Genomic DNA, 13,575 nt, shown 5'->3' with positions numbered 1-13,575 from the left:
AACAATATCATTATCAACATCTTTCTTCTTTTGCATATCACACAGATCAACGAAGCTATTTAGATGGGTAGCGGCATCTTCACTAGGAAGGCCGGCGAATTGATCTTTCATGACAAGATTCAACAAAGCAGCATTGATTTCACAAGATTCAGTATTGATAAGAGGAGCAATCGGAGTGCTAAGGAAATCATTATTGTTGGTATTGGTAAAGTCACATAATTTGGTATTATCTTGAGCCATCGTGACAAGCAAGCAATCCAACACACGAGCAAACAAAAAGCAAGCGAAAAAGAGGCGAACGAAAAAGAGAGGGCGAATAAAACGGCAAGGGTGAAGTGGGGGAGAGGAAAACGAGAGGCAAATGGCAAATAATGTAATGCGGGAGATAAGGGATTGTGATGGGTACTTGGTATGTTGACTTTTGCGTAGACCTCCCCGGCAACGGCGCCAGAAATCCTTCTTGCTACCTCTTGAGCACTGCGTTGGTTTTCCCTTGAAGAGGAAAGGGTGATGCAGCAAAGTACCGTAAGTATTTCCCTCAGTTTTAGAGAACCAAGGTATCAATCCAGTAGGAGGCTACGCGCGAGTCCCTCGCACCTGCACAATACAAATGAATCCTCGCAACCAACGCGATAAGGGGTTGTCAATCCCTTCACGGTCACTTACGAGAGTGAGATATGATAGGATAATATTTTTGGTATTTTTGTGATAAAGATGCAAAGTAAAATAAAAGCAAAGTAAAAAAGCAAAGGAAATAACAAAGTGTTGGAAGATTAATATGATGAAGATAGACCCGGGGGCCATAGATTTCACTAGTGGCTTCTCTCAAGGGCATAAGTATTTTACGGTGGGTGAACGAATTACTGTTGAGCAATTGACAGAATTGAGCATAGTTATGAGAATATCTAGGTATGATCATGTATATACGCATCACGTCCGAGACAAGTAGACCGACTCCTGCCTGCATCTACTACTATTACTCCACTCATCGACCGCTATCCAGCATGCATCTAGAGTATTAAGTTCATGAAAACAGAGTAACGCCTTAAGCAAGATGACATGATGTAGAGGGATAAATTCATGCAATATGATAAAAAAACCCATCTTGTTATCCTCGATGGCAACAATACAATACATGGCTTGCTGCCCCTACTGTCACTGGGAAAGGACACCGCAAGATTGAACCCAAAGCTAAGCACTTCTCCCATTGCAAGAAAGATCAATCTAGTAGGCCAAACCAAACCAAACTTGCAAAGATAACCAATCATACATAAAAGAATTCAGAGAAGATTCAAATATTGTTCATAGATAATCTTGATCATAAACCCACAATTCATCGGTCTCAACAAACACACCGCAAAAAGAAGATTACATCGAATAGATCTCCACGAGAGAGGGGGAGAACATTGTATTGAGACCCAAAAAGAGAGAAGAATCCATCTAGCTACTAACTATGGACCCGAAGGTCTGAGGTAAACTACTCACACTTCATTGGAGAGGCTATGGCGTTGATGTAGAAGCCCTCCGTGATGGATGCCCTCTCCGGCGGAGCTCCGAAACAGGCCCCAAGATGGGATCTCGTGGGCATAGAAGGTTGCGGCGGTGGAATTAGGTTTTCTGCTCCGTATCTGATCGTTTGGGGGTACGTAGGTATATATAGTAGGAAGAAGTACGTCGGTGGAGCAATGTGGGGCCCACGAGGGTGGAGGGCGCGCCCTGGGGGGTGGGCGCGCCCCCTACCTCGTGGCCTCCTGGAAGCTTCTCTTACGTAGGGTCCAAGTCTCCTAGATCATGTTCGTTCCAAAAATCACGCTCCCGAAGGTTTCATTCCGTTTGGACTCTGTTTGATATTCTTTTTCTGCGAAACTCTGAAATAGGCAAAAAAACAGCAATTCTGGGCTGGGCCTCCGGTTAATAGGTTAGTCCCAAAAATAATATAAAAGTGGATAATAAAGCCCAATATTGTCCAAAACAGTAGATAATATGGCATGGAGCAATCAAAAATTATAGATACGTTGGAGACGTATCAGATGCCACCACCGCGGCTCCGAATTTTTAGGTGGAGGCGGAACAACTGCAAAACACGGAAGTACTAGGATTGTGACCATACATCATGGTGCAACTCCTACATAGCATGATAAAGGGTAGTATAGTTTCGTGCTTACCGGCTTTAGATGTGGCGGTCTCTGGTGGCATGCTCAGATTGCTACCCATGGTTCGTTTTAGGACGGGCGTGGGGGCTTTCATTGCCAGCATATGCGATGTGGAAGTACCAGCTGCACTGGCCTCCTTGATAGAGTGAGAAGGCCTGAAATCGTAGGGCACAAGGTCAGCTGATGGACTAAGTCATCCGTCACAAGATAAAATTGAGTAACAAGCGAGAAACGTACCGCCCAGGCACGAAGGTGTTGTGCTTCCTCGAAGGCCTCACCACATGTAGGGGAACTACCAACACTTGACGCATGTGGGCTCCCTCAATGGGATCGCAGATCCTCAGGAACACATACCGAGGCTCCTCGTCCATCGGGCCGCGTCAGCTAAGGCCTTTTTAGACCCCTCTTCAGACCCGCGCGTGTGAGGCCACGGGTGCTTCTTCCTCGCCCATGAGATCGCCCTCTCCTTCGGAGGGCTCGTCGCCATCTTCCTTGTTGTTTTCTCCCTCCTCCTAGTCACTGCCACCATCATTGCTCTCCTCCTCCTTAGGAGGCAGGATGGTCTTCCCCTTCTTGAAGGGCGTGCGACGAGCCGTAGGAGCCTTCTCCGGCTCTGATATGTCCATTTTGCATCATGTTTTGCTATTGATATTTATTGCAATTTGGACTGCTATTTCAGTTTATGATACAATTCTTATGCCTTTTCTCTCTTATTTTGCAATTTTCACATGAAGAGGGAGATTGCCGGCAACTGGAATTTTCGACCGGAAAGGGCTATATCAGAGATACCTTTTTTGCACAACTCCAAATGACCTGAAAATTGACGAAGAATTATTTTGAAATATATAAAAATTATTGGTGAAAGAAACATCTGTAGGGGACCCACCAGGCAGCCACAAGCCTGGGTGGCGTGCCCTACCCCCAGGGCGCGCCCCTGGACTTGTGGGGCCCCTAACAGGTCTCCGAAGCCCATCTTCTGCTATATGATGCCATTTGACCTAGAAAAAATCAAGAGGAAGGTTTGGGGATGAAGCGTCGCCGTCTGGAGGTGGAACCTGGGCAGGAGCACTTTTGCTCTCCGGCAGAGCGATTCCGCCGGGGAAACTTCCCTCCGGGAGGGGGAAATCGAAAACATGGACATCACCAACAGTCCTCTCATCGTGGGAGGACCATATTCATCAACATCTTCACCAGCACCATCTCATCTCAAACCCTAGTTCATCTCTTGTATTCAATCTTTGTCTCAAAACCTCAGATTGGTACCTGTGGGTTGCTAGTAGTGTTGATTACATCTTCTAGTTGATGCTAGTTGGTTTATTTGGTGGGAGATTATATGTTCAGATCCTTAATGATATTCAATACCCCTATGATCTTGAACATGAATATGATTTGTGAGTAGTTACTTTTGTTCTTGAGGATATGGGAGAAGTCTGGTTATAAGTAACATGTGAATTTGGTATTCGTTCGATATTTTGATGATATGTATGTTGTTGCTTACTTTACTGGTGTCATGTGAACGTCGACTACATGACACTTCACCATAGTTGAGCCTAAGGGAAGGCATTGTGGAGTAGTAATTAGATGATGGGTTGCTAGAGTGACAGAAGTTTAAACCCTACTTTATGTGCTATTCCGTAAGGGGCCGATTTGGATCCATATGTTTCATGCTATGGTTAGATTTATCTTAATTCTTCTTTTGTACTTGCGGATGCTTGTGAGAGAGGGTAATCATAACTGGGAGGCTTGTTCAAGTAAGAACAGCACCCAAGCACCGGTCCACCCACATATCAAATTATCAAAGTAGCGAACGTGAATCAAACAAACATGATGAAAGTGACTAGATGAATTCCCATGTGTCCTCAAGAGTCAAGAATGCTTTGCTTGCTACAAGAGAAAGTTTCGGCCTGTCCTTTGCTATAAAAAGGATTGGGCTACCTTGCTGCACCTTTGTTACTATTGCTACTTGTCACTTGTTATGAATTATCTTGCTATCAAACTATCTGTTACCAATAATTTCAATGCTTGCATAAAATACCTTGCTGGAAATTGCTTGTCATTTCCTTCTGCCCCTCGTTGGGTTCAACACTCTTACTTATCTAAAGGACTACGATTGACCCCCTATTGTGGGTCATCAAGACTCTTTTCTGGCACCGTTGCTGGGGAGTGAAGCGCCTTTGGTAAGGAAACATTTATATTACGTGCTAAAATTTACTGTCACTTGTCACTATGGAAAGTAATTCTTTGAGGGGTTTGTTTGGGGTATCTTCACCTCTACTGAAAGCAATAAGAGTTGCTCCTCAACCTACAGAACCTACTGAAAATATTTATTATGAGATTCCTTCGGGTATAATAGAGAAACTGCTAGCTAATCCTTATGCAGGAGATGGAACGGTACATCCTGATATGCACTGGATATATATAGATGAAATTTGTGGATTGTATAAGCTTGCAGGTTTATCCGAGGATGGAGTTAAGAATAAGTTATTCCCTTTATCTTTGGATGGAAAGGCCTTGACATGGTATAGGCTATCGGATGATACTGGAACATGGGATTGGAACCGGTTGAAATTGGAGTTTCATCAGAAGTTTTATCCTATGCATCTGGTTCATCGTGAACAGAATTATATATATAATTTTTGGCCTCGTGATGGAGAAAGTATCACTAAAGCTTGGAAGAGGCTTAAGTACATGATGTACACATGCCCCAATCATGAGCTCTCAAGAGAAAATTTATTCGGAATTTTTATGCTTGGCTTTCTCATAATGATCGGTCCATGCTCGATTCTTTTTCTACTGGTTCTTTTATGAAGAAAACTATTGAATTCAAGTGGAATCTCTTGGAAAGAATTAAACGCAACTCTGAAGATTGGGAATTCGACAAAGGTAAAGAGTCAGGTATAAATCTTGAGTTTGATTGTGTTAATTCTTTTATGGAAACTGATGCTTTTCATAAGTTTAGTACTAAATATGGACTTGACTCTCAGATAGTACCTACATTTTGTGAATCTTTTGCTGCTCATGTTAATATCCCTAAGGAGAAGTGGTTTAAATATCATCAACCTATTAAGGAAATATTTGAGGAACCCGTTATAGTTAAAGATGAAACAATCATTTACAATGTTGATCCAGTTGTGCCAACTGCTTATATTGAGAAACCTCCTTTTCCCGTTAGGATTAAGGAACATGCTAAAGCTACAACTATGGTTAATAAAAGAAATATTAGGACACCTAGACCCTCTGAACATATTAAGGCTGAACCTAATATTGCAATGGTCAAAGATCTCATGGTTGATAATATTGATGGGCATGTTATTTATTTTCGCGATGATGCTGCTAGAATTGCCAAACCCATTAGAAACAAACGTGATATGCTAGATAAGAATAAACCAGTAGTGGGAATGCTTGTTGTTTCTGTTAAAATTGGAGATCATTGCTATCATGGTTTATGGAATATGGATGCTAGTGTTAGTGTTATTCTATTTACTTTATATCAAGAAATTATGAATGATATTGCACCTGCTGAGATTGAAGATATTGATGCCACTATTAAGCTAGCAAATAGACATACAATTTCACCACTTGGGATTGTTCGAGATGTTGAAGTCTTGTGTGGTAAGATCAAATACCCTACTGATTTCTTGGTACTTGGTTTACACAGGATAATTTTTGTCCCATTATATTCGATAGACCTTTCTTGAATACCGTTAATGCTGAAATTGATTGTGTTAAAGAGAATTTTAGAGTTAAATTTGGTGATGTATATCATGAGTTAAATTTCTCTAAGTTTAATAGGCAACCTCATGAAAAAGAATTGTCAAGTAAGGATGAAATTATAGGTCTTGCTTCTATTGTTGTTCCTCCTACCGATCCTTTAGAACAATATTTGTTAGACCATGAAAATGGTATGTATATGAATGAAAGGAATGAAATAGATGATATATACCTCAAACAAGTACCTATCCTTAAACATAACTTGCCTGTTGAAACTCTTGGGGACCCTCTTCCACCTAAGAGTGATCCCGTGTTTGAATTGAAGCAATTACTTGATACATTGAAATATGCTTATTGATACGTCTCCAACGTATCTATAATTTTTGATTGTTCCATGCTATTATATTATCTGTTTTGGATGTTTTATATGCATTAATATGCTATTTCATATTATTTTTGGGACTAACCTATTAACCTAGAGCCCAGTGCCAGTTCCTGTTTTTCCCTGTTTTTGAGTTTCGCAGAAAAGGAATACCAAACGAAGTCCAAACGGAATAAAACCTTCACGATGATTTTTCTTAGACCAGAAGACAACCAGGAGACTTGGAGATGAAGTCAGAAGAGCCACGGGGCGGCCACAAGGACGGAGGGCGCGCCCAGGGGGGTAGGGCGCGCCCCCACCCTTGTGGGCCCCTCGTGCACCTCCTGACCTAATTTCTGCGCCTATATATTCCCATATATCCCCAAACCAACAAAGGAAGCAATGAAAACACTTTTCCACTACTGCAACCTTCTGTACCTGTGAGATCCCATCCAGGGGCCTTTTTCGGCGTCCTGCCGGAGGGGGATTCGATCACGGAGGGCTTCTACAGCAAATCTATTGCCCTTCCGATGAAGTGTGAGTAGTTTACCACAGACCTACGGGTCCATAGCTAGTAGCTAGATGGCTTCTTCTCTCTCTTTGATTCTCAATACCATGTTCTCCTCGATGTTCTTGGAGATCTATTCAATGTAATACTTTTTTTGCGGTGCGTTTGCCGAGATCCGATGAATTGTGGATTTATGATCAGCTTATCTATGAATATTATTTGAATCTCCTCTGAATTCTTTTATGCATGATTTGATATCTTTGTAATTATCTTCGAACTATCGGTTTGGTTTGGCCAGCTAGATTGGTTTTTCTTGCAATGGGAGAAGTGCTTAGCTTTGGGTTCAATCTTGTGGTGTCCTTTCCCAGTGATAGTAGGGGCGGCAAGGCACGTATTGTATTGTTGCCATCGAGGATAAAAAGATGGGGTTTTCATCATATTGCTTGAGTTAATTCCTCTACATCATGTCATCTTGCTTAATGCGTTACTCTGTTCTTTATGAACTTAATAGTACTCTAGATGCATGCTGGATAGCGGTTGATGCGTGGAGTAATAGTAGTAGATGCAGAATCATTTCGGTCTACTTGACACGGACGTGATGGCTATATTCATGATCATTGCCTTGGATATTGTCATAACTTTGCGCTTTTCTATCAATTGCTCGGCAGTAATTTGTTCACCCACCATAATATTTTCTATCTTGAGAGAAGCCTCTAGTGAAACCTATGGCCCCCGGGTCTATTTTCCATCATATAAGTTTCCGATCTACAATTTTAGTTTCCAATCTACTCTTTTTGCAATCTTTTACTTTCTAATCTATAAATCAAAAGTACCAAAAATATTTACTTTACCATTTATCTATCTCTATCAGATCTCACTTTTGCGAGTAACCGTGAAGGGATTGACAACCCCTTTATCGCGTTGGGTGCAAGTTGTTTGATTGTTAGTGCAGGTATTCAGTGACTTGTGCATTGTCTCCTACTGGATTGATACCTTGGTTCTCAAACTGAGGGAAATACTTACTCTACTTTGCTGCATCACCCTTTCCTCTTCAAGGGAAAAACCAACGCAAGCTCAAGAAGTAGCACTTACCTTGATGAAAAGAAGATATATGTTGTTATCATTAGTGCTAAACTTTCAGATCATGAAGAAAATAGATAATTAAAAACTCTGAAGAAGCATCGTGCTGCTATTGGATATACTCTTGATGATCTTAAGGGCATTAGTCCCACTCTATGCCAGCACAAGATTAATATGGAGCCTGATGTTAGGACAGTTGTTGATCATCAACGACGATTGAATCCTAAGATGAAGGATGTGGTAAGAACTGAAATATTAAAGCTTCTGGAAGCAGGTATAATTTATCCCATAGCTGATAGTAGATGGGTAAGTCCTGTTCATTGTGTCCCTAAGAAAGGAGGCATTACCGTTGTTCCTAATGATGAAGATGAACTTATCCCACAAAGAATTGTAACTGGTTATAGGATGGTAAATGATTTTAGAAAATCAATAAAGCTAATAGAAAAGATCATTACCCCTTGCCCTTTATAGATCAAATGTTAGAAAGATTGTCTAAGCATACACACTTCTTCTTTCTAGATGGTTATTCTGGTTTTTCTCAAATACATGTATCACAAGAAGATCAAGAGAAAACCACTTTTACTTGTCCTTTTGGAACTTATGCTTATAGATGTATGCCTTTCGGTTTATGCAATGCACCTACTACCTTCCGAAGATGTATGACTACTATATTCTCTGATTTTTGTGGAAAGATTGTTGAGGTAATCATGGATGATTTTTTCGTTTATGGGACTTCTGTTGATGATTACTTGAGCAACCTTGATCGAGTTTTGTAGACATGAAGAAACTAATCTTGTCTTGAATTGGGAGAAGTGCCACTTTATGGTGAATGAAGGTATTGTCCTTGGGCATAAAATTTCTGAAAGAGGTATGGAGGTAGATAAAGCTAAGGTTGATGCAATTGAGAAAATGCCATGTCCTAAAGATATAAAAGGTATAAGAAGTTTTCTTGGCCATTCTGGTTTCTATAGAAGGTTTATTAAAGACTTCTCTAAAATTTCTAGGCCTCTTACTAATCTTTTGCAAAAAGATGCTCCATTTTTTATGATGATTGTGTAGAAGCCTTTGAAATACTTAACAAAGACTTAACCTCTGCACCTATTGTTCAACCACCTGATTGGAACTTGTCTTTTGAAATTATGTGTGATGCTAGTGACTATGTTGTTGGTGTTGTGCTAGGACAAAGAGTTGATAAGAAATTGAATGTTATCCATTATGCTAGTAAAACTCTAAGACAATGCTCAAAGAAACTATGTTACCACTAAGAAAGAATTTTTAGCAGTTGTGTTTGCATGTGATAAATTTAGATTTTATATTGTTGATTCTAAAGTAATTGTTCACACTGATCATGCTGCTATTAAATATCTTATGGAAAAGAAAGATGCTAAACCTAGGTTGATTAGGTGGGTCCTTTTGCCGGATCCCTTCTGACCAGGAGAGGTGATTCTGCCATCTGTAGGATTTAGGGATAGAATTAAAAAGGAAAAGGAGATAGGAAGGAAAGAGGATTCGGTGTTGATCTCTACTGGTTATGGGAGGATCCCGAATTTCTGGTATTTAACGCTTTTTCAGTTGAGGGGTGCGATTCAGGGGCTGGATGAAAATTGGGGGGCTGTTTCTCGCCATTTTTTCAGTTACCAGAGAGAAGTTAGTGGGGAGTGGATTTGGAAACGGACAAATCACAATTATTTGCTCACAATTGTGTGCTCCAATTTCGTAATTACCTTAGCAATAGACAAGGAAGAAGGCTATTTCTTCCTTAGGAGGAGGTGCCTTTGTTCTTCACAGGAAGCAGTAGCAGAGAGGGGCTCGGGTTTTCTCTCCTTTGTTCAGATAGTGTGTCCCATGGAGAACAAGAGTGATGCTAAGGTGGTTTTTGGGGAGAGAGATACACAGGGGGTGGTGAGTACTGGAGAAGAGATGGAATCGGCGGCGGTGGTGAGGACTCAGGTGACGGCTAGGGGGGGACGACCCCCTTCTTGGCCGTACGGTGGCGGAGCACAAGGGGAAGTTGGCTATGAGACGCTTCCGGGGCGAGGCTCCTCCTCTTGTCATCAACATGGAGGCTGCTAGGAGGGCTGTCTCTGGCAGCCTGGTAGTTGGACGCTTCTTGGCACCTTTCCAGGTGAACCCTTGGGCCATTGTTGACGAGCTCTAGAACTCCGGGGCGTGGCGGCTTCAGGGTACGGCCACTGTCCAAGAGGTGGCCAGCGAGGACGGACGCTTTGTCCTTAATTTCTCCTCCGAGGGGGATCGACGATTTTTGCTCAAGGCACAACCATGGCACTATAATCGGGACGACATCATCTTCGCCGAGTTCGACGGCAGGGGCGACCCGGCGGAGATCGATCTTGGGGTCATGCCCATTTGGGCCTAGGTTCGTGATGTCCCTTTCGAGCTCAAGACGGAGAGTATGGGATGGACTTTCGGGGATCAGTTGGGGGAAGTGGTGGATGTGTCGCACCTGAAAGGATCGATATAGTTGACTAGAGGGGGGGGGGGTGAATAGGCAACTAATAATTTTTAGCTTTTGTTTACCAATTTAAACTTTGCATCAAAGTAGGTTTTCTAGATATGCAACTAGGTGAGCAACCTATATGATGCAACAACAATAAGTACACAAGCAAGCAAGGGATGTAACACAAGATAAGCTTGCACGAGTAAAGGGATGAGATAACGAAGAGTGGAGCCGGTGAAGACGAGGATGTGTTATCGAAGTTCCTTCCCTTTGAGAGGAAGTACGTCTCCGTTGGAGCGGTGTGGAGGCACAATGCTCCCCAAGAAGCCACTAGGTCCACCGTATTCTCCTCACGCCCTCACACAATGCGAGATGCCGTGATTCCACTATTGGTGCCCTTGGAGGCGGCGACCGAACCTTTACAAACAAGTTTGGGGCAGTCTCCACAACTTAATTGGAGGCTCCCAACAACACCACGAAGCTTCACCACAATGGAATATGGCTCCGCGATGACCTCAACCATCTAGGGTGCTCAAACACCCAATAGTAACAAGATACGCAAGGGATTAGTGGGGGGAATCAAATTTCTCTTGGTGGAAGTGTAGATCGTGCCCTCCTCAACCAATCCCTAGGAAATCAACAAGTTTGATTGGCTAGGGAGAGAGATCGGGCGAAAATGGAGCTTAGAGCAACAATGGAGCTTGGGGGTGGAAGAGGTAGTCGACTCGGAGAAGAAGACTCCCCTTTTATAGTGAAAGAACAAATCCAACTGTTATCCACCAACTCAGCCTGCGACACGCGGTACTACCGCACCATAAAAGCGGTACTACCGCAAGGGCCCGTGGTACTACCGCGAAGAACTGTGGTACTACCGCTGGCACGGCAGGGGCTAAAACCAGTTCTGATGCGCTAAGGTAGGGAGCGGTAGAACCGCTGGCGCGGTACTACCGCACCCCCTTGCGGTACTACCGGAAGGCAGGAATGGTCTAGGCTGGGAAGGCACGGACATATAAAAATACATCCGTGACAACTTCCACTGAGATTTGATCTATGCAAAAATCCGACACGGTACTACCGCAAGCCTGGAGCGGTACTACCGCGTAGGGCGCAGATGTAAAAAAATACATCCGCCCCTACTTCCGCTCATACTGCTGTGCCTGGCCAGAGCCCACGGTACTACCGCGCCCATGGAGCGGTACTACCGCGTAGGGCGCGGATGTAAAAAATTACATCCGCCCCTACTACCGCTCGAGTAGCTGCGCCCGGCCTGAGGCCACGGTACTACCGCTCCCTAGGAGCGGTACTACCGTGAGCACCTGCGGTACTACCGCGCCTGAGGCCGGTACTACCGCAAGGGCCTTCGGTACTACCGCTCCGAAGAGCAGTACTACCGCATGCCCCAGTTCAGCAACACTAGGAGTCCTTCATTTTGCAGAGACACGGAGAGACGGAGGATGCTCCAAAGATCCAAAGGAAAGGTGGCACAAAAAGGAACAGACGTGTACGTGTTGATTCCACCCAAACCTTTCCAACGTGGACCCCCTCTTAATAGTACGGCTTTCCTACAACTCAAATCCATCGAAAAGAAACATAGAGAAACGCCGTCTTCAATAGTCTCCGAGGAGCACCGAATCGTCTTGTGCCTAGACATGGTATATCTGAAATGCTCAATGCACACGATTAGTCCGCAAAAGCATTGTCATCAATCACCAAAACTACTAAGGGATAAATATGCTCTTACAGCACCGTAATCATGTCATAGTTGAAAATTCTTGCGAGTGCGTGTGGGTATCTTGCTGCACGAGCCGCTCAAGAGCACTGTAGAATTCACCCCGTTAGGAAGCTCCAAGAAAGTTAGATATGATGTCTGGTATGAAAAACTACCTCAGTATTGTGAGTGTTGTGGGCTTATAGGTCATACTTCCGAGCGTTTTTGTAGTATTCCAAAAGAAAAGAGAGTAGCTATCTACCCAAAAAATCTTAGTGTAGATGCTTACTGGAAGGGTCAAGGGTCACACAAGAGAGAGGTTATCTTAGGAGGTTTTCCTAGAGGTGAGCAGTCTTCGTTCATCGCACCCGACAACAAAAACAAGTAAAAGGCTATGGAGGGTGTCGTCGTCAAAGTGGCTAAGGCGGTGAGTGTTCTCACTGTCTCCAACAAGGACGAGAATGTAGCGCCAAAGGCGGCCCAGCCTAGTTTCCCGCTCAGCCAGGAGGGCCGGGCGTCGGAGGCTCCTTCATCGACTCCTATCGGTGCTGCGCTCGGTGAGGAGGGCCGGGCTGCAGTGCCAAAGGCGGCCCAGCCTAGTTTCCCGCTCGGCCAGGAGGGCCGGGCGTCGGATGCTCCTTCATCGACTCTTGTCGGTGCTGCGCTCGGTCAGGAGGGCCGGGTTGCAGCGCCGAAGCCATCTACTGGCCTTGGCCAGGAGGGCCAAGGGCTGGCATCCCAGATGCTCACCCAATCGGGTGTGATGTTTGGTCAGGAGGGGATGCAGCCAGGGGGTTATAGCACCTCCAAGTCTACTGTACCAGCTGATGTTCACCGGCAGAAAACTGCTGACCAGGAGGGCCAAGGGCTCACGGGCGGGCCTCTTACCCCGGAGGGCGCTGCACAATAGTGGCTGGAGGTCCCCAGCGAAACCCAAATCTGCTATGGCTGATGCGGCCCGTTTGGGTGACACTAGTGGCCAGGAGGGCCTGAACCTGGGTGTGCCCGACTTTGCAAATGGAGCAACACAAGGGGCTGTTAAGTGTTTTTCGACAACCACGAATCTTCAAGACCAACTGTTGTTCCAGCCAGGTGTGCTGGAGGCCCTGTCGGGGGCTGTTGCTGCGAGGCTCTCGGCATCTGTGGCGACGGTTGACACTACGGATGAAAATGTGTTGTTTAAATTTAGTGCTAATAAGAATCATAGGCAGGGCCAGCTAAAGAGGATGAGGAAGAAAGAGAAAAAGGGAAGAAGGAGTGAGAGAGCAGAAGATGCTCGTAGGATAGTAATAGGTAAAAAAAGAAAACACATACACGACGCTCCACGCACAGGAAGTGACTTGGAGTTTTCTTTTGAGAAAGAGATGGGTAGTTATGAGCGTTTACTACACGGCAACGTGAGTGTTTCTTCGAAACGAGTGTGTACTGGTAGAGTAGAAAGAGTGAAGGATGTTTATGGTGCTGTGACACATGTCGCGAAGGAGTTAGAAGAGAAGGAGGAGGAGCATGTGCAATAGGGAGGGGAGTCCGTTGGTGAAGAGAAGGAAGAAACTGGCGCATCGGCGGCCTTCGAGGAGGAGGTCCGCCGGGCCAAAT

This window comes from Aegilops tauschii, chromosome 4, assembly GCF_002575655.3.
Source record: "Aegilops tauschii subsp. strangulata cultivar AL8/78 chromosome 4, Aet v6.0, whole genome shotgun sequence".
NCBI classification, from domain to species: Eukaryota; Viridiplantae; Streptophyta; class Magnoliopsida; order Poales; family Poaceae; genus Aegilops; species Aegilops tauschii.
Note: the sequence above shows the minus strand (reverse complement) of the source record.